The sequence below is a fragment of the Drosophila kikkawai genome, chromosome 2L (genome assembly GCF_030179895.1).
Source record: "Drosophila kikkawai strain 14028-0561.14 chromosome 2L, DkikHiC1v2, whole genome shotgun sequence".
NCBI lineage: Eukaryota > Metazoa > Arthropoda > Insecta > Diptera > Drosophilidae > Drosophila > Drosophila kikkawai.
This window is the reverse complement of record NC_091728.1, coordinates 12,449,402-12,469,905: the sequence shown is the minus strand read 5'-3', so window position 1 is coordinate 12,469,905 and position 20,504 is coordinate 12,449,402. Positions and strand designations below refer to the sequence as shown.

The 20,504-nt window shown below is 39.0% G+C and overlaps 2 protein-coding genes across 4 annotated transcripts in view; one reads left to right on the top strand and one right to left on the bottom strand.

The window, feature by feature from the left end:
• The window catches only part of rdo (reduced ocelli), a 56,458-nt gene that overhangs the window by 5,569 nt on the left and 30,385 nt on the right, over positions 1-20,504 (top strand). For both annotated transcript variants that reach the window (XM_070284345.1, XM_017178433.3), the window contains exons 2-3: positions 10,285-10,345; positions 17,442-17,462. The gene's annotated coding sequence lies outside the window, so the exon portion shown is untranslated. The remainder of the gene's footprint in view (positions 1-10,284; positions 10,346-17,441; positions 17,463-20,504) is intronic.
• The window catches only part of LOC108082860 (uncharacterized), a 48,268-nt gene continuing 36,609 nt past the window's right edge, over positions 8,846-20,504 (bottom strand). The window contains exon 3 of one of the 2 annotated variants that reach the window (XR_011444562.1): positions 8,846-9,405. The gene's annotated coding sequence lies outside the window, so the exon portion shown is untranslated. Of the gene's footprint in view, positions 9,406-16,496; positions 16,762-20,504 lie in introns of those variants that run through there. The other variant, XR_011444563.1, reaches the window with a different exon arrangement.

Genomic DNA, 20,504 nt, shown 5'->3' with positions numbered 1-20,504 from the left:
GTATCATATTTCGCTTTCCATACCCCCCTTCTCTGATATTCATAATATTATGGGCATTATCATTATTATCGTGTGTGGGGGAAACAACAAGGCGACAAATCAGGCGCTGAGAAATTGTGTTTCCAGTTCATTTGGTTTTGCTGCCGGGAACCCTCGTTGGCAGGCAATGAGGTTAAATGGTTCAGGAACATAACAATTGCAAAGATGATTGAGCCATTAAAGTGGGTGTCAATGGGTGGGAGAAAGCAAAAAGGTTAAGCTAAACAGCTTTTAAATTTTACCATATGCAGAAACACAGAAAAAAATAGAGGGAAGACTTGAGAGATATATAAACAGAACTAGAGAATAAATAGTTAGTTTGGAACATTATTTCACAGTCTATAAATTAATTTTAAAATTAATATATTAAATCAGGAAAGTATAGAATTATTATTGAATTTTTTTCACCATGTATCCTACGAATGAACAGAGATTCGCTTTAAATGATTTTCACTCCCACAAAACTGTTTGCAATGTCAGCGAATCCGTGTTTTAACAGCTGCCTCCGCGACCAGAAAACCGAAAATAAGAATCTTTTTCGCCGGAATTTTCACCAAGGGTCAGTCGTATATATATTCCTTTTTTTCGGGGTTGAACCTAGTTAATTACAATGCCAAGAAATCCAGTTGCATCAGGCATACGCAGAGTGAGCCAGTCGTGCTGCACTAATTGCTTGACAAGATTCCGCCACACACGAGACACACAATAAAATTAAAACTAAAGAAAAAAGAACTCGAAACGGAGTGCTGCAAAGCGGACAACAAGAATATTATAGAACTCAATTTGCTAATTGCCATCAAAATAATGAAGTCTGCCCTTCGGTTGGGGGTCTGCGCTGGGCTGATTGCAACCATCAAGTATCATTCGAGTAATTTCGAGTGCACTTGGCGAGCGGTTCTTCTGCTCGTTTGGGTTCCACTTTGAGGCTGGTCGGTTTTGCCAACTCAGCTAGTTTGTGATTTTTTAGCTATTTTAAAAGGGGAAGAAAAGTTTTGCTTTTTTAGAAGGCATTTCTTTGAATTTAGGTTTGATAAGAGGATTTAAAATGCATTTTCAACGGGAAGTTATGAATTAAGCGCTGAATTTCGGAATATTCCAAGAGTTTTTAGTCCTAAGAAATCGATTTTAGTAACCTTTAAAAGTTAAAACAATATGAAAAAAGATTTTACATATTTCTTAAAGCATTTTAAAAATCCACTAAAACTTTAATTAAAGCCTTAAATAACCAAATAACCTTATTTACTGCTCTTTCAACATTTAACTTGGCTATTTTATAATTTTTTTTGTTTATCAAGTCTATATTTACCATCACTGACTGCGACTTTCTGCAGAAATAGAATAAGAAACAAGGGAGGACAGGCAGCAGACTGGTGCTGAAGGAGCATGGAAGCAAAGTTTGTTGCTCACGAGTCAAACAAATAAAAGTTCAGCTCCAGTTCAGTGGAAAGTTCAACTCAACCCCGCGATCCTGGAGGTGTTTTTCCCCGAACTTTGTTCTCCGCATGTCCTGGCTGTGTGTATGTGTATGTGTGCCAAAGTTTTCAGTTATCCCTGCTTATTCTTCGTCCATTTATGTCTTGTTAAGAGTTTTATATGCTCCGCTCTACATTTACTTATTTTTTCCCTGCAACTTTTCTAAACTGCTCGCTAACTAAGCTTTATTTTGTTTGGCGAGCGTCTCAGCTCGGGGAAGCCTTTGAGCGCCTCAACATCCAAGCGGCGGTTAACCCGTTCCTGATTAATTTGCACTACTCAACAAAACTGGTCTTTGTTTGCGGAACTTCTTGCAGGAGGGCGAAGGATACTTCAGCAGAACGTGTGTGAAGATATGACGAAGGGGAAAATAAATTTACTTATATCTTAGTCTTGGGTTTTAGAGAAAAGGCAGAGCTTAGTAAATCTAAAATAAATTAAGTTAAAAGTTCTTTTAAAAAGTGAATAGTCACCTCTAAAGCTTTAAAAAATGCCCTTTACTACATAGAAACATATCAAACAAAACCAGCAGTATTTTCCTTTGCAAATTTAAGAAAAATGAACATCTTTCCCAGTCTTCTCCCCCAATAAAACCCAGGCACATTAACTTCTGCTCTCTGAGAGGGGGTCGTAAAAAATGTAGAGGCCCAAAATCACATGTAAATTGAATGTCAGCCCGTTGGCAGTTGCTGCCGCCTGCTAATTTGATCTAAATTCACGCACTCATTTACTTAAAATATGCGTAATGACAATTTGATTAGGGTAATTTGATGCTGATCTTCAGCGGCGCGTTGCCAAAATCCGCAAGAAAGCCGGCAATCCGGCAAGGACATCCAGCAAGGACAACCAGTAAGTCGTGTAATCATTTTGGGTGGCAATTTGGTGACGGTTGTGAGCCGTTTATGTTAAATTAATATGCAGCAACAACAGCAGCTAGCAAATTGCGGCGATAAATTAGATGCTGACTGGAATGAGAATGAAAATGAAAATGTTTCCCTTTTGGGCTCGTTTTTAGCCGCAAAAAGTTAACCGAAAGTTGTCTCCAACTTATGAACAATTTCCTTGGCAAAAAGTTACACGTTTAATGCGAAAACTCTTTCTCTGCACTTTTGAATAATTGCACGTTTGCGGGGCCTTTTGGAATTTTGCGCCTAAATTGTAAACGGAATAAATGCCCTGCGGCTGTGGCTGTGTGTTGGCTGCCTACGTGTCCTGGCTTCTTAAGAAGTCCAGCCCCCGAATCATGCTAAGTTTGCCAAGCTTTTCTTGCCTTTCACACGAACAATATCGTCTGGCAGCCTAATTTTCATTAAGACATTTTTCACTCACTAACCATCCCGGCTGCCAACTTATTCAATTTGAGCCTCTCGGCCTCGCCTTCTGCTTGTTTAAATTTGGCAGCAAAGATTTTTCATGTCCTTAATTTGGTTCAGTAAATATTGTATGTACTTGACTGGAAAGGACGAGAAAGGTAAATTAAATGAGGATAACGAATCCCGATTGCCCTGGAAAATTAAAAATGGAGAGATTATAGTCAAGGGATAAATAAATAATTAATGGTAAATCCAGGAATGCTCTTTTATATACTTTAAAAAATATTAAAAAGTTTAATAAAGCTGATTTAAAAATGTTTTTTAATAATTAAAGAAATCTTTAAGTAATATACCCTTGTTTTCCTTGGAATTCTCGGTCAAAATCGCACTTTGGCTACCGTAAAATCCCACAAACACGTACTACCAAAAAACACGGTCCGCAGGACGTGGCCAAGGCCACAAAGGACGAAAAGCAGCAGCAGCAAACAAAAACGGCAAGCTGGGTTTTCCATTCCAGACGAAAACTCAAAAAACACAATACATTTTGTAAAATACAAATACACACACCACAACACACTCCCGTATAAAAAATACTTGATGTGTGTTGCTGAAAATACAATTTGCGGCAAGTGTAGCGAAAATATTGTGGTAAATACTTTAAATTTAATGTAAGTAACAACCAGAGTTCTGTTTTGTTTGCACAGAGAGAGAGAGAGAGACGGAAGAATGCAGAGTGAAAGAGAGGGAAAATTAAGACCGAAAAGAGATGGAGAGAAATGTGGCATCTTTTTGCCTTACAAGTGTTTTGGGCAATATTTTCATAATTAATGGCACGTGCAACGAGTGTGTGCCCGACTCCATCAAGGAAATAATTACAATTTGAGGTGTAACGTGCCAACATTGCGGTCAGCACAATTAAATATAAATAATGGCTAGCCAGGATATATATGTATATAAATATATATGTATTATATGTGGTCCAGGCGTCTGTGGTTAATCGAACAACAGGCTTTCTGGCCACCGAAGAACAATTTCTTTGCTGCGGTTAGCCACAGAGATTAGGCCCAGATTGAGGGGAAGTCTTCTTGAAAAGATTATTTATTAAATATTTAAAGAGATTTAAAACAGAGTTAAATGATAACATTTAATTAAAATTATCATTTAACTGATAGCCTTTAGATGTATTATTCAAATGCTCTTAAGAACCTGCGGCTTCTCATTTCGAATTTCTACCAAGCTTTAAGCAATTACAATACAGAATTATGAAAATTTCATAATTTGCTTAAATGGCCAGCAGCATTTTAAGCCCCTCGTCCCCCAAAAATTCCCACCATGAACCACCAAAAAAAGAAGAAAAATACGAAGCAGCCACCGCAAGGATGGAAATTTGGGACCGAAGGACGACGAGGAGGACCTGCCTGCCGTCGCTTATCTATGTGCATAAGTTATGAGGGCTGGGGCCAGAAGCTTCTCGTCGTTAAAACGTGTTCAGTGTCACGTTGGACAGGACTCCGCCCTTGCAACGCCCACCAGTCCTTGGGAGTACTGAACGGGGCTTAAGGCCAGATTGGGAGCATTTTAAATGGCAGAATAAAATGTTAACGTGCAAAAGGGAATACATTAACACATATTCACAATTAAGGGCATCACGCGGAGTACGCAAGCGATGGTCCCCAATGCACTTACATCCACATCCCAAAAAAGCAGACATTCTGACAGCCAGATAGACGCTCTCTTTGCAGGATTCTGTTCAAGTGAAGGCTGTGCCATATAGAACTGAGGCAGAAAGCGCCTGTTCCGCCTTACTTAATGCAGAGTCGAACCTACTGACCGCAAACATCGGACTCAATCCAAATTCAGCACTGAAAGTAAAACAGGAGCTAAAGGGTTTGGGATTATCCTGTGAAATATAAATGTTTATCGAAAAATATTGGATAAAATACTTCATCCACTCTTGAAATTTAATTTTAATTAATTCATTTTCGACTTGAATTTTTGATAATCTTGTGTATATTTTTCTCTGTGAACTCTCGTAGGCGATGAGGCATGCAGGAGGGCCACCCACCCACACACACACACATACACACTGGCATACCAAAAGTGTGCGGCGGCTGCAGTGTATTTGTGGGTCTCAAGTGCAGCAGGGACATACTTGGCAAGCTCTCTCAGAAATCCTGGCTTACGGCAGGACTCAGTCTGGCTCGTAACTTCTGCCAGTGCCCCTTTACGCATTGTTAATTTTTTATGGGCCAAACGAAAATTTGCACTCAAGATTTATGTGGCGGCCGGCAGCGTGCTCGAGTGCAAATCCACAAAAAACCAAGAGCATTTCGATCACGAAAATGTAACTGCAAGCCTACTGAAGGTAGTCCAGATTAGACAGGAAAATCTATTAATTAAAGGGTTTAAAAGTTCTCTTAGAGTGGCATAAAGCATACTATATATAGTTAAGTATACCATAATAAATCTATTTTTACATTTTTTAATTACTTGCCTGCCAAATATTTGCCATAACTAAATCATGTTGTGTCCTTCAATCCTTGGCACTGCTTCAGAAATTTAATATTTTTTATTTTCGAACATTTTTGGCCGCGTTGTTTCTCTGTCACCGCAAGTGCTAAAGTTGCCAGGAACCCAATTTAATTAATGCTAAAAATATCAAAAAAGGAACAAAATATGTGATATGGTAACCACAAGCGTCGCTAAGGCTTGGGTTTCTCTGTTCTCCTTCCGGGCGATATCGATTAGCCGACCCGTTGACCACAAAAGTTTGTTTACAACGCCGCCCGCCGGGGACCAAGTTAGCTGCAGTATTTATGTGCGCCATCGCATCGGATAGCATTTCAGCTAGTTAGCACTTTCTAATGCATTTCTGACCCAAATACCCGCACAGTTTTTGGCTCGCTCTGGCATCCCGACTGCCAGAATTTCAAAAGAAAAAATCTGCATAGAAGGACGAAAAAAATATTGAATTAAATTAAAATCCTGCGAAGACCTGACTCTCATCATCCCCTCGTGCTGGCAATCAATTCCTGTTTAAGGCTTCATCTGCGAAGCTACCAAGTAATCCATAAAACGCATCGCTCGAAGGGCGCTCGCTAAATATTAGCCCGCTCAAGGTTCTTGCTCTGGAAAATTGAATTTTCCAGGGGCAGATGATGTATAGCCTGGCGGCGGTAAATTTATCCCGTAGTTAGTTGCCCGTGTATCTGTCGGACATTTTCAATTAGTAATTTTAATTATCTTGGCCCGGGGGGGCCTGGACTCGGTATAGACTAAAGCGAAATAAGCACAAAATTTCGAAACTTGCCATGTTCATTCACATCGGTGTTGGGTTGGTTGGCTTTTGTTCGATTGTTTGTTTGCGGAAATGGAGCGCTGCATTTTGGCCAAGTTCTATTTGGGCCACACAAACATGCCGGCAAACAAACAAATTGGTTCATATCCTTTCGCTGGCTGCGGGATTCATTTGTAATAGATAGCGTATATCAACATTGAATTTCGTTTGCAAGTCGCTGATTAGCATTCGATTTGCATATTAGCTATATATTACATATATGTCGGTATATCGGTTAGAGTATAGTGTTTGCACAAGGTGCTAGCCATTTAGCCAAGCCAGAAATTCTGCATTTAATTTGTTAAATAAAAATAAAAAGTGTGTCCATTAAAAACAAATAAAGTAGTTGAAGCGGGGCAATAAATATACCAATATTTACCAAGGGTTATTTGTGGGTTGAAGCCTTAAAATGCAAATATAAAATGTAAATAAATGGAGTTTTAAAAAGTTAAAACAATAAATAGAGTTTATTTATATTAGGAGAGCTCTAGAAATAATTGATGTTTGGAAATTAATTGTATATAAATAAAAAAAAAACTGTCTGACTTTAAATTTATTTTTGTAGAATTTTTAAACATTCTTTTGGTTTAATTTATAGAGAAAAGTACAAGATTGGGCTCGTAAATTATTAAAAGACAAGAAAGAAAGCTAACTTTGGCCAGCCAAAGCTTGTATACCCTTGCAGGTAACAATTAAAATATATCATAACTAAGCCAAAAATGCATTAATTTCGATTCGGAAAGCAGTTTTGGGTTAGTTTATATTAATTAAAAAAAACTGCATACCAAATTTAAAATTTTAAGAAATCAAAATTTTTGGCCATTTGTGCTCATTTTAATGATGTAACCCCTTATCAAATTTCGCAAAAATGGCCAAAAAATCGATTTCTTCCGGACATGTCTAGAAAGATTCGCATGTTAATGCTGATCAAGAATATATATGGTTTATGGGGTCGGAAATGATTCCTTGACTTGGAAAAATATTATTTTGTATTATAAAATCTGATTTTGTATATTAAAAAACTTCTTAATTTATTTTAAATTAAAAATATCATAACTCGGCCAAAAGAGCATTAATTTTAAATCGGAAAACTGTTCTGTGCAAGATTTTCTACAGTTAATAAATCTACATACTTCATTTTAAAATTTTGAAAATTCGATTTTTTATCAAAATCAAAAATTTTAATGATGTAACCCCTTATAAAATTTTGGAAAAATGGCCAAAAAATCGATTTCTTCCGGACATGTCTAGAAAGATTCCCCTGTTGATGCTGATCAAGAATATATATGGTTTATAGGGTCTGAAACGACTCCTTCACTGCGTTGCAAACATCTGACTGAAATTATAATACAAGGGTATAAAAATTATAGCAACTTTACGATAACAAATAATATTTCTTAAAAGTATTCTTTCAATAAATCTAAGTTTTTAAATTAAATTTCCTTTAAAATCGATTCCATCAATTGCTCATTTTGGCTTATAATGCCTTTGACGTTTTTGACAAACTTACTCGTCGGAGATTCGTTTTTGTTTGTTCACATCAATGGCATATTTGCACAAGCTTGGGCCCCGACAAATCCATTTCAATTTCGGGCCATTAGTGTCGCCGTTTAAAATCGGCAGAAAAAGTTTTTTGTTTTCACGCTTCGGCATTAAAAGAAAACATTCGTGGGGCCAAAAAAAAAAGAGGAACAAAGTGAAAGCCGCGCCAAAGTTTTGCAGTTTTGTCTGCAGTGCCCCCATTGGCCTCCCCAAAGGTCTATTCTATTCCCTTTGTTCCATTTTTATTTCTGCGTTGCCATTTTGCAACTTTTGGTGATTTTGTTTGTTTGCTTTCGGCGGCGAAAAATTAAAGGAAAATACCAGTGGTAATGAAATAGAAATAAGCGAACGTCAATCGCAAAAAAATGGCAACGTATGTGAAATGCTTTTTTCTGTGACAAACTTTGCACATGACATTGTGGCAGGGTAAAAATATTCTTGATCAACAGAGGACAAAGTTTTTAACTGCTCGACAATTAGTCAGGAAAGTATTCCGAATTCAGAAATATTCTTTTTAATAAAGGGGAAGCTTTCAATTTGTTGACGTAAGCCCCGGTGACAGTGGCATTACTTGCTCGGATATTTGGCTTAACTTTGTGTCTGGTTTTAAGATTTTAAATCAAATCTCTAATCCGGTTGAAACTTCTGACCACATAAGTATGCAGCACTTTCTGACTTTTGCATTCTGGCCCAAAAACCAGAAGCTGGAAGAAGGGGAAGTCCCCCCTGGCCAGCCACCACGCACTGTTATTTAATTTAATTAAAAATATCTCTTTCTGGCTTCTCGTGTTTGCCAAAAAGTTTGCACGCGGACAGGGCAGGACAGTGGCACAGAAAAAAATATGACTAACGATGTGCCCTCGGGACGGACACGCCCCCACTTCTAAGTCCTTGAAGCCAACTAGCTGGGATTTCTGTTCCAGGACAAGACCGAGACTCGGGTGGCGGGAGAAGTGGATGTATCCACGTGGCGTCACTGGCTTTGTTGCCGGGTCATGTGGGTCAAGTGGCGGGTCAAGTGGGCCGGCAGGAGCCTGAACCGCTCCCTGTACCAGTCCCCTGTTGTCCCTGCACGGGCTAAGTGGTTTTTAATGAAAGTTAGCATCCGCTTTAATGCAACTTGCCGGGTTGCCGGGTTGAGTTGAGCTGCTGCCGAGACCGGAACTCGAATTATCGAGCACTTTCGCCCAGACGAAATTAAAAGCCAAGGCTTAAAGCGGCTCAGCATCGAAATTAAGGGCTCGGCGAGGCTTTAAGGTTTTTGCCTCATTAATTGTTTTGGTTTTGGTTTTGGCTTTGGTTTTCGGTTACCAGTTTATTAAATTCGCTGCTTGCTCTCAATTTGTGATCAAAGGGAAGGAAGGAAGGTCGCCGCCCCTCCAGCGTTGCACATTTTAATACAAATATTATTTCTGCTCCTTTGTTTATTCTGTAACCTTCGTTTCGCTTTTGGTTGATTTTTTTGCAGGACATTTTCTTTTATTTTTTGTATCTGCTCTGTTTTTGTTCTGTGAGCTTTCGCTTTTGGTATTGCGCACTTTTTTGTGGCACTTTTTCAGTTGATTTCCTGACCCCGTGCTTCCTGATCGGAATTCTGTATTTCCGGTACGTCCATTACGAATTTTAAATGCAATTCTGGCTGCTTTGTTGCGGCTCTGTGATGGTTTTACCTTTATTTATTTGCAGCACAGAAGTTGAAACCTGAAAGGAAACAGGGTCAATATTGGCAGCCTTTGTAACTTGAGATTAGGTAGGAATTAATGTATTTGATGGAAAATAATCAATTTAAATTGAAATTTCAGAGAGAACTGTATTAAAAAGTATTCAAAATTGTAAGTAAAAATTATCCAGGGATAAAGAGAATCTTAAGAAGTTATTTTAAAGGTTAATTTATTAAATTTAGACAACAAAATCGAAACAAGAAATTGAAGAAAGACCTATTTAATTTAATTAAATTTATCAGAATACCCTCCTAAGTATAGTTTATTAAAAAAACAAATATCTTGCCTTAAAAATTACCAAATAAAATGTTCTCCCCGTTGAACTTTGACCTCTATTACCCTGCCTTTTAACTTAATACATTTACAGTTGGCATCTTTATACCACATTTAATAAACCCAACCAGATTGCTATCTGCAACATTTGTCTTCCTCCGCTGCCGCTGTGGTCAGAGGTTTTCCCAACCAACTGGGATTTTCCCTACCTACCTACACCTTATTCCCTGCAGAATTCCCCACAGATTTCGGGGACTGCTTAGCATGCCTGTCGCCTAGGCTCAACGCTCAGTGATTTTAATTAACATTTCTGATTTTGCGGCTCACCAGAGGAGCCCCGCCCCTCTCTCTCTCACTCTGACTTCTGAGCTCCTTTATTAGCACACCTGTGAGTCCCATGTGAATTTCAGGGCCTCAACTTTGTCAGCCAAACTAATTGAATTGCTTCTAGCTTAATTAAGTACGTAGATAACTGTGCTGTGATTAAGATATTGTCAACATTTAATGCGTTTCATTTGACTTGATTAATGCATTTTAATCATCATAAGTAAATAACAGAATGTATATATATATTTCTTCATTGCAGACAGCAGACCGATTGCGACTTCGCCGAGTTGAAAGTTCAATAGACCGACACACAGAAGAGGGTAAGTTGTGATTCAAGTTGTTTTGACAGTCGAGTCTGTCATCAATCAGGGGACACATAATTCCCTTTTTCATAATTTTTGTGGAAACCCAATGCTGTGGATATTGCAACTTGGTTTCATTTAGTATAAAAGCTGCCAAGGCTTCTGGCAAGGAAATTCATGGAGAGGATCTGGGATAACAATAAGGCCGACCCATTCGATATGTGTGGGGAAATGGGGGAAATACGAACTGAAATCCAATATCCAAGCGGAAAATGACTGCAAGCTAAAACTACATACGACTGCCAATGTATATCCTTGAATGAGTGGGTGGCTGTGGCTGGGTGTGTTCGACATCCTTAATCAAACAGAGCAGAAATCAAGTTATAAACACACACAAAGCATAACATACAAACTAAGCAAGGAAGCGTGAGAGCAAAAAAATAATGGAATGTATTTTTGATTGATAATAGAGTATCACAGAGTACATATAATTTTGCTGTTTAATTAATAAATATTATTTAATAAATAATAATTATAATTAAATCCATTTCTGCAGTTCAAATATATTTAGAATATCCCTAAAAACTTGCTTAGTTTTAACTTATACAATTTAATGTACAAATCTTTAAAAACAAAGTTTTTAAAACGTTGGATATACCCCCTTTTAGTTAGTTATTTAGGTTATTTACCACTGGCCTGGCACACTGCCTAACTGATGGAGTTGATAATGATAAAGGGGGCCCAGATAGGGTTCGCCTGGGAAATGACTTAAAATGAATGGCAAAGCCCGCAGACGGCAAGGAAGACGATGGAGACCCAGCGGAAGGAGGAGCATAAATTATGAAAAGAAATTTGCATGCATGTGCATAAGGAAGCGACTTACGTATCCTTCCTACGAACTGCTATCAGCTCGTCGTCGTCTCTCGTAATTAATTTGATTTCATTCATTCCAGCAGGGGAAAAGGACCAAAAACAGGACGAGTTAAATTAATTGAAAGGCAGCTCTCGAGAAAAGCGAAAGACGGCGAATTACGCGAGTGTTGCACATTCATAATTTCGTTTTTTTTTCCTTTCGTTTTCCTTAAAGAGATGGCCGGGAAAGTCCCTGCTTAACTGAGACAAAAGCCCCTTGCCAGCACTCCAATGTCCTGCCATTTTCCGGGCGTGTCGACATTGGTAATAAAGCGCTCACTTGCATTTGTCCAGGATGCCGAGTGCTTGTCTATGTATGAGTGTGTGCCAGTGCTGGCAATTTATCGTCTTTTCCGGCTAGAAAATTTCCTTTTTCTTAAGTGGAATTTTCTGGAAAAATTACCAGCAACTTCCCTTTGAAGATGTGTGTTAAAGCTTTTATTTTAAAGTATTTTATTTTCAAATTTTGAAGGAATCTTTTAGGACTTACCGAGATGGAAATAAAGTTTACAGCTTAAATATATGAAATCTTTTTATCTTTTTTGTATTTTTTAACGCATGTGTGCAGCACTGTCTCATATCCTTGCGAGAGGGCCATCTGTAACCGTGTCTGTGTATGCACGAATGAGGTTAAGAGCTTAATGAGTGCTGACAAGGCAACCTGTAGTTGACATATGACATTTTTATGTGCCTGGAAGCCTTCGCAACAAGGGTTTCCTAATAATACGGATCCTTCTCGGAGCAACTCCTCCTTCTACATACCCCCAAGAGCAGAGTTGCCCCAAGGTAAATGCTAAGGTTTCGACTTAATTAGTGCCGAGAGTTAGCCTCGTTTTTATGATAGTTACCCGTGTTCTGTGTGTGCGAGTAAATGCGTAGAAAATGTGGCACAATTTTGGGTCATTTAACTCTGGTATTTTGGGTCTTCCTTCAGCATACTTAGGAGACAATAAGAAGGGTCAGTTATTTAGGCAGAGGAATGCTGGAAAAGTAGGCTATTAAAGGTGGATTTTTAAAGGCAGTTTCTTAGTATACAGAATGATTAATTGTTGGCTTTAAGACTTAATATTAAGATTGGTTTTATGTTAGATTTAAGGTTTATTTGTAAAGATTCCTCGCTAGTTAAAGACTTGACTTTAACCCTGTATTTATATACAATACCAGGCCCTCGTTTGACAATTAGTGCGAACAAGTCAACAAGTTATGCAGGCAAACAATGTGTAAACACATGCCAGATCTCTTCACCCTTCTCCGAATAACCCCCCCAAATACATTTATATATATACATATATTCTGTACCTCCCCGGATCTAGGGCCACCGCGTTGAGTGACCACTGGACCATTCTGTGTAGTTGGCCACGTTTGTTTGGCATTGTCAGGCACTCGTCGTGGCCATTGTTTATCCGACTGCCGTTGCCGGTTGTGATGGCATTAATTGTAACGTTTTCAGTTGTCGGCTTGTTTGTCAGCCAGTTAACGCCCCGTTGACTGCAAGTTTTAGTTTACCATTATCCATCCATCTAGCAGACTTTCAGTTTTGGTAAGGGATCGGATCTGGTGGCATATCAGTTTCCTCAGCGCGCTCTTGATTTATTAGCTCGACTTGGCAGCCCTCAGGCCGCATTAGTTTTAACGACGGCGGAGCGCCCTGTGCCAACTTAGACAGTTTTAATTAAATTGTTATTAATTATTCATAATGCAGGCAGTGAGGGAGAGTAGGGGTGCTTTATGTGCTGCCAAAAATGTATAGCCAAAAGTGTAATGCATATTTCAGCAATGAGACAGGCCGGGGTAAAGGTGATGAATAAATGTTAAAAGAGGGTTACAGGGTTAAAACATGTAGAATTTATTGGATAATAAACCTAAGCTTAGTTAACTATTGAAAATCTACACTTAAGCCGCATTACATCACTCTTTATTCCCCCATGAATTGCCTTACTTTTTTGCAGCTTGGCATAAAATAACTTTTTCAATTGCAGTGGCCGCTAATTGAGTGCCAAATGTTCGAGCTCAAAAGTCAATTACACGCATTGCACATGCACATCCCGTCACCGCACTTGAGCAAATCATTTGACAGACAACCGGCAGCAGCAGCAGCAGCAGCAAAAAGTGAATAAAGTACAACAAGTTCAGCTCACGCAACATCAACAAGTTCATTAAAAAAGTTAGCACAAAGCAGCAACGGCAACTGGCAAAAAGCGAAAGCAGAAGCGAAACCCAAGCGAACGGAACCCCACAAATGTAACGCTTCAATAGAACTTGTACATATACTTCCCTTATTTTTTTTTGCCTGCCCCTGACTATACTTTGTTATCTGCCAGTCCCTGAGCATTCGCACACCTTCAAAGGAGCACAGGGCGGAGCGGAGCGGAAGTGATGCGGCTCATTTGTGTGCGACCACAAAATGGCGGAGCAGAAGCGGAAAAGAGGGGAATAAGTGCAGTGATTAACAGGAAGACAGCTGGCAACTGCTTGTTATTAGCAGCAGCAAGCGAAACAAGGGTCTTGAGTTGCCTACAAATGGAAGCTTATGATTTCTTGGGATTTTTTGTTCACTTCTAGAGGTCACAGGAACATTGTAAAAGAAGCAGGATTAAGATTTTATCTATAGATGTGATGATCATACTGATCTCTTGAGTATATATACTTTATAGGGTCGGAAATGACTCCTTTGCTGCGTTGCATGCTTCCAACTGAAATTATATAACCCTACAAGGGTATAAAAATACCTAATAAATTTTATGAAGTTACAAAAAGCCAAAGAATACACTTAAAACTAATATTTACATTAACATATAACAACTATCATAATATTTAATATTAAATTTTGCCAAGTCTCGCCACTCCCTCAACCACATTTTCAACCCCCTATAAGGAGGATATCAAAATCCCACGTAGTAACCCCAATTGAAGCCAACTCGAAAGACCGGAAATGACTCTGCAATTGAATTGTGCAAAATACCCTCGCTCGGATGCAAAAGTAACCTGCTCAAAACACTTCCCGTATGCACATTTTGTTGCACCTTAATGGGCGTCAGCCAAGTGTGTCGATGTCCGAGGTCCAATTCCGCGGGGAAAAGGGGAAATGGCAAGGCGCCGGGGAAAGGAAAAGTGAAAAGGGAATGGGAATCCGTGAAAAGTTCAACCCGACGTTTGCTCTTTGTTATGCACATGCATTGTTAAAAGGGAGCGAACCACCGACCATCCGCGCAGCTCGCCCCTTTTGTTTGCCGGAAGTCTGTGGTGGGAAATTTCATTTATGCTGACACTTGACTTGACTTGCCCCCTGCCAAGTCCGTCTGCCCAACTGTCCTTCTGCTAGCGGAGGTCCTTCTCTTTTATTCGGGGGGCCGGGCTTAATTTGCTGCAAATAAATAATGGAAACAGACGCTGAGCTGGCCAGTTCGATTTGGCCTTGGCGCCCAATGAAGTTTATATTGTGCACTTTTTCCATTTCCTCCTCGGGGCGACCAGGCTACACTGGGAGAATATAAGGCAATTTCGTTAAACAATTCTTAATAAATTTCATACTTTTGTAATATTTTTCAAGAAACTCTTGACTAAAAACTTACTTAATAATTCAAAGTTATAATTAAAAACAGTTTAGTTTTCTAGACTACATGTATTTGTTTTGTGGAAATTTATTCAACATTTTCTCTCACTGCTGGGCACGTTAGAGCGGAAACGTGTTGACGGAGCAGCAATCGGATGTCCAAGTCGCAGTTGTCGAGAAGGAAAAAGGAAAACCGGGGAATGGAGAACGAAGAACGGAGAGTCAAGCAGATAGCGCTTTTCCTCTTGGCCCACTTTTCCCTCCCGCTCTATGACACTGCCACTGAGTTTGCTCTTTACTGTTCGGTGTGACAATTTAATTGTTTTGTAATTGCTGAGTCTTTGCAGTGAGTCCTGATTTATGGGAAAATTGATTGGGTGCTTTTGTGGCCTATGGGGCCAAGTGCCCACGCCCACACCTACATTTGATTGACAGCCAAGTTAGTGACCTAAAAACGAGGCTCATAAAAGTTGCAACACGTGTTGCAAAATTCACCCGGAATTCGCAATGGAGTGCACAGCCAGCAGCCAGTGACGGAATTAAAATTGCAACGCCAAAATATTTACACTCCTGCAATTGTGTGTGGTTAATCGGATGGCGGGTTAAATAAGTTATGAGTAAGTATCGGTGACATCTAATCGAACATTCGCCGATGCTCGGATTTATTTCGAATAAATTGGCTTGGCCATAAATCTCAATCGAAATGTGGGTTAATGTGTGTGCCACAGAGTTGGGCTTTTATTCCACCCCACCCCGTTGGTTCTGGCCATAAATCTCGGCCTTGGACGTGTGGGGAATGCAAGTGCAACATTTGTCTAGCCAACTTTTGGGGTGCCAGTCGCGAGCCCTGCTGCAGGTTGGCCAAATTGGCTGGTTTATAGCCAAGCAAGTTGTTGAAATACCTAACAAATATTTTGTAATTTTTGTAATTTTTTATTTATTTTTAAAATAGCCAAAATGTCAGGCTTGGCCAAATTTGTTCACATTAGAAAGATACCTTTTTGAAATGTATAAATAATATTGTACGTTTTTATTTAAATTTTATAAATGGCTTAAAGAAGTTTACAAATCATTAAATTGTTTCCTTTTAAACTAAACAAAATACTTTCAATTTCCTTATTTTTTAAAACCCAATTTAGCTCGTGCTACTAGTTTCTAGTTACCAACACTGACCTGCAAAAGCACGTGCCTAAGTACGGGTAGAGGTGGGAAAGTTTTTTAAAGGATTGCAGTGCGTGTAATTGGCTGGCAGGGGGTGAGCCTTAAGTCAACTTCATTGGCAGGACTCGCACAAAAAGTTTCCTGCCGTTAGTTGCCTCCAATGAAGTTAGCAAAACTGATTAACTCCCGGCAGCTTGGCTTGATTCCTCCTCCTCGAGCTCGTCGGATCCAGGCTGGATCCACAATCCTGGCTAACTAATTGCATTTCCTTGAAGCTCTGCAGCATGCAATACAAATTATGCACCGCCTCCTGCCTCCCGATGCCTTTCGCTAGCGTTTTGCTTTTGCTTAACGATAGTTTGTGTAGCGGCGGCATTTTTGATGCCTAATATAATTTTAATGGAATGCTGCAGCATTTGCAGTTGCATTAAAGCCCAATTGCATTTCGTCCGACAGCGTTTTGCCCACGCCCCGGAGCCGACCTTAGTGGTGTCAGCATAAATCTTAACAACCCGCCACGCCCTCCCTTCGCTGGCTCTTAAAATGTTTGCTCGGATATTATTATGGCCAGGGGGTTCACTCCCTCGACGCGTCAATGTCGCCATTTGGACCCTCTATGTTTTAGTTTTAGTTGTCCTTGTGTAGTTGTGCTTGGTCTTTGGTTTCAGTGCAGCCATTTATACGGACACGCCCTCGGGCAGGCCCACAGAAAAAAAGGGGGCAGCCAGTTGGTCGCTGGGCTAATTCTGCCATTGGCCATGATAAATGGCGAGATTTTTATGCACATGTCAGAGGGTTTGTGGGTTGTCTAAAAAATAAAAGCCATAAAAATAAAACAGAAGTATGTAAGAAAAAAATAAAGTTTAAATATATTAGTGGCTCTCAACTATTAGAAAGTGTTGAGGAATATAATTTTATACAATTTCCTATTCAATTATTTACATCTTTAATGCTTATTTTCCTTTCAAAATATGAATTTTTATGCTTTTTGAGCAAATATTATTAGTTTTCTTTCATCAAACAAAATCTCAATATTTTCTCCATCAAACTTATATTTATTTTCAACTAATAACTTTTTCAATTTTAATATAAAATGCAGCCTGTACAACTTTTTCAGACCCACTAGGCATAGGCAAACAGCAGCAAAAAATATATTTCTCTTTATAAATTTCTGTCGCTGGAAAATACATATGTTTCTCTTCATAAATTTCCCACTGACTCAATGACACTTTGCCGTAGGCACTTTAAGCATATAATGTTGTGCAGGTGAAAAGGTTGACGTTTGCCATTGAAACTGTGGCGTTGTCAAGGTGAAGCCACTCGCATTGACCTTAATAGAAGAACATGTATAATTCCAGTACCCTTAAGGAGGCTCACTTGGCTTTGGCACATGTTAATGCTTTGCTGGTAGAGCTCTCTGGCTAATTGGAATTAAGCCAAGTCCCATAGAAAAAAGTTTATTAATCATGATTTTCCTTTTCTTTGCAGGTCAGCGTAACTATAGCAAAGGTGAGTAATTGGGAAAGTTTTAATAAAAAACAAATCATAACATTTACATTAATTCAATTAGGAATAAGTATGGTCTTAATCGGTTTATTTCTTTATTAATTTATCAAGAAAGAAACTCTTCCTCCTTTATTGAGTATAAACAAATAATCAAACTCAATTGGCAATTACTTGCTAATTTGATATATTAATGATGCCTTTCTCTTTCCTTTTTTTACAAGCAAAACTGTTCAACATTTTCTTGTTCTAATGAAAAAGCTTGACTTCAATTTAGAACATAATTTACGCATTTTTCAGCTTGATAAGTTAAGCTCGTTTAATTAGTCGCTAAATTGAATTTCTTGGCTGTTCAACCCAAAGACCAATTAGTGTCAATAAGAGGGCAAGATTTTTCGCCCGCCTTTGCGTCTGCGATCCACTTTCAGCGCAATTATTCTCCAATTTATGAAATTGAACACACTTTTTGATGACCCCATAAAATGGAACATAAAATTCCATAAATGCCGGCTGCTCCGCATGAATTTCGTCTTTTGGGTGCAAATGGAAATATTCCATTTAAGAAAACATATTTCTAAAATCCATTTTCGGCTTGCTCGTTTTCTGTGTTTTTACTTGATTAATTTTGCGGCCATAAAGAAAAATAATGAAATTTTCTTCTTGTTGGCTGAAATAAAAACAAAACAAAGCACAGAAAAAAGGTAGCAATTCGCATGGTTACTTTTCCTGGGAAAAAGTAACAAAATCAAATTAGGAAAATTTGCATTTAGTGGGCATTGAATGAATGTGCGGAAAAGTAGGCAGGAAAAAAGTTTTTGCTTTTTCCCACACGAATACATTGGCAGCCAGCTGGAAAAGTCTGATGGCAGCCCTGATGATGATGATGATGATGATGATGATGATGATGGTTTTTGCTCTTTCGTATTATTTTCTTTTGCCAACTAAATTAAAAAGTTTTTTTTCGGGGCATCGACAGCATTCGATTATAATGAGCTTGTCATATCGAATAAACGGGAAAGTGTGCCTCTAATATAAATATTTCCATAAGCTTTGCAACTGTTTTTAATTGGCAAACATTTCCCGTGTTTGTTTCGAGGGTTTTCCCCTTGCGAAATGTTTGATTAATGCCAGTGTGCGGAAAACCGAGCGGCAAATAATGAAAAATTACTCCCACACACACACACATTCGCTCGGAAAAACTGACTAAACAACAACTACACACACAACAATCACACTCGGCTGCATGCTTCTGGGCGCTGTTAAATATAAAATTCTATGAATTTGTACGTACATCATTTGAAAATCGTAAAACTTGCAAGTGTTTCGGCCCCGTTTACATATATATGGCCGTGTGCCGAGTGCCGAGTGAGAGCTGTCATAAACAGGCGGAAAAGCGTGCAAGGGAAATGGAAAAGGTAAGCTGTCTGCGCCTTTTCACTGCCTGCAAGGCGAGTCCTGTTTTTATTACCTTTTTTTATTCCTGTGTAAAGAGCAGGCGCATCTTTATATAATTATAATGCCCTGGCAAAATGCTGATGATCCTGCCAGTGCTACCAAACGATGATTACTAAGTTATTTGCCCAAGTTTATGGCCGTGCGAAACGCAAAGGATTTTATATGCTCTCCGCTTGAAGCCATGTGCACAAATTAATAATCCTCACTCTGGCAAATTAAATTTAAAATTAAATTGCACAGCCTCAGGACACAACATATCCAGCTCAAGTTGCACAATTTGTAGTCTGGTAGATGTGAGAAATAAGACTATTTGGCAATTTATTTTTAATTGGGAAAATAGACAGGGAAAAATGATTAAAATGTTAAATTTGTAATTTCTATAAAATTTAATTTATATATTTAGTTATAGTGTTGATTTTTTCTGTGCACTTGCCAAGAGTATCTTGGCATAATCAATGCTTGGCTTAAATGGCCTGCTGACATGTGAGGACATCGTGCCAGTGGCTAATGAATGCCAGAGACAACACTCACCTTTCACCCAGCCGTCAGTCACTCTCAACTCGTCTGACAGTCATGCAAACGTATAAAAACGCTTTTATTGTAATCCGCAAATGCCAAAATGCTGCAGCGGATGTTTAGTTAAATGCTTTGCTAAAAATATACACGTTTTGTATGGCAATACCTGGCTTTATCGCATGCCACGCAGTTGTTTTGCAAAGGCCCTGAAACTATAAAATTCCGCCCACACATCGAAGGAGAGAAAAGAAAAAGGTTTAAGGTCTATTGATTATCCATTGATAAATGGTTGACATTTTCTTTTTTGTGCTGCTGTGCCAGTGACTGTGCCACTTCAAGTTAAATAGTTTAAGAATGTCTGCCACATTAAAAAACAATTTCCGCTAAATCACTTTCAAGGAAAGAGCCCGGGATGAAGGCGAAGAGGAAGTCACCGCAGACATGACTTGAGGAGAAATTCCTGCAGGGAAGACATTTTCCGCATAAAAGAAAGTATGACAGTAAAAGTAAGCAACACGCCTTATGTAACAAATCAAGTGCCAGAGGGTTTATTTTCCCCGAATGCTTTATGTAACCCGAAAGGGAGAAGAACCTAAAGCTTATTGATTTTGCAGGAGAGAAAGCAAAAGTTTGGAGCGGCAAAAGTAGTATTAAATTCATGTGAAAGTTTGTGCTTGAGAAATATGATATTATTCGTTCTATTTTTGGGATTCGATTTCGAATTCGTGGAAATACTCAGGAGTAGCTCATTCAACTGCCTGCTAGACCCTGCGGTGGGACCCATCCTGCGGCCAGAAAACAGCAGCATAAAAATCTCTAAGAAATATTAATAAAAGATGAGCGACATTAGTGTCTCGGTGTTGTGGCTGCTGCTTCTTCCCTCCCATTACAGTTTTTTAGGATTTCTTGTCAATGTCCAAACCCAAAACCGTAAAACGGAGGAGAAAACAACATTTTTACTACTTCCTCTGGGCTTTTTTTTTTTTCAGTTTTTTTGGCTGGCGTCTCTAACCTCCAGCGTTCTGTTGACCTTTTTCGAAGCTGTTTGGCTTTGGATTTAGCCATTGGGTGCGAGGC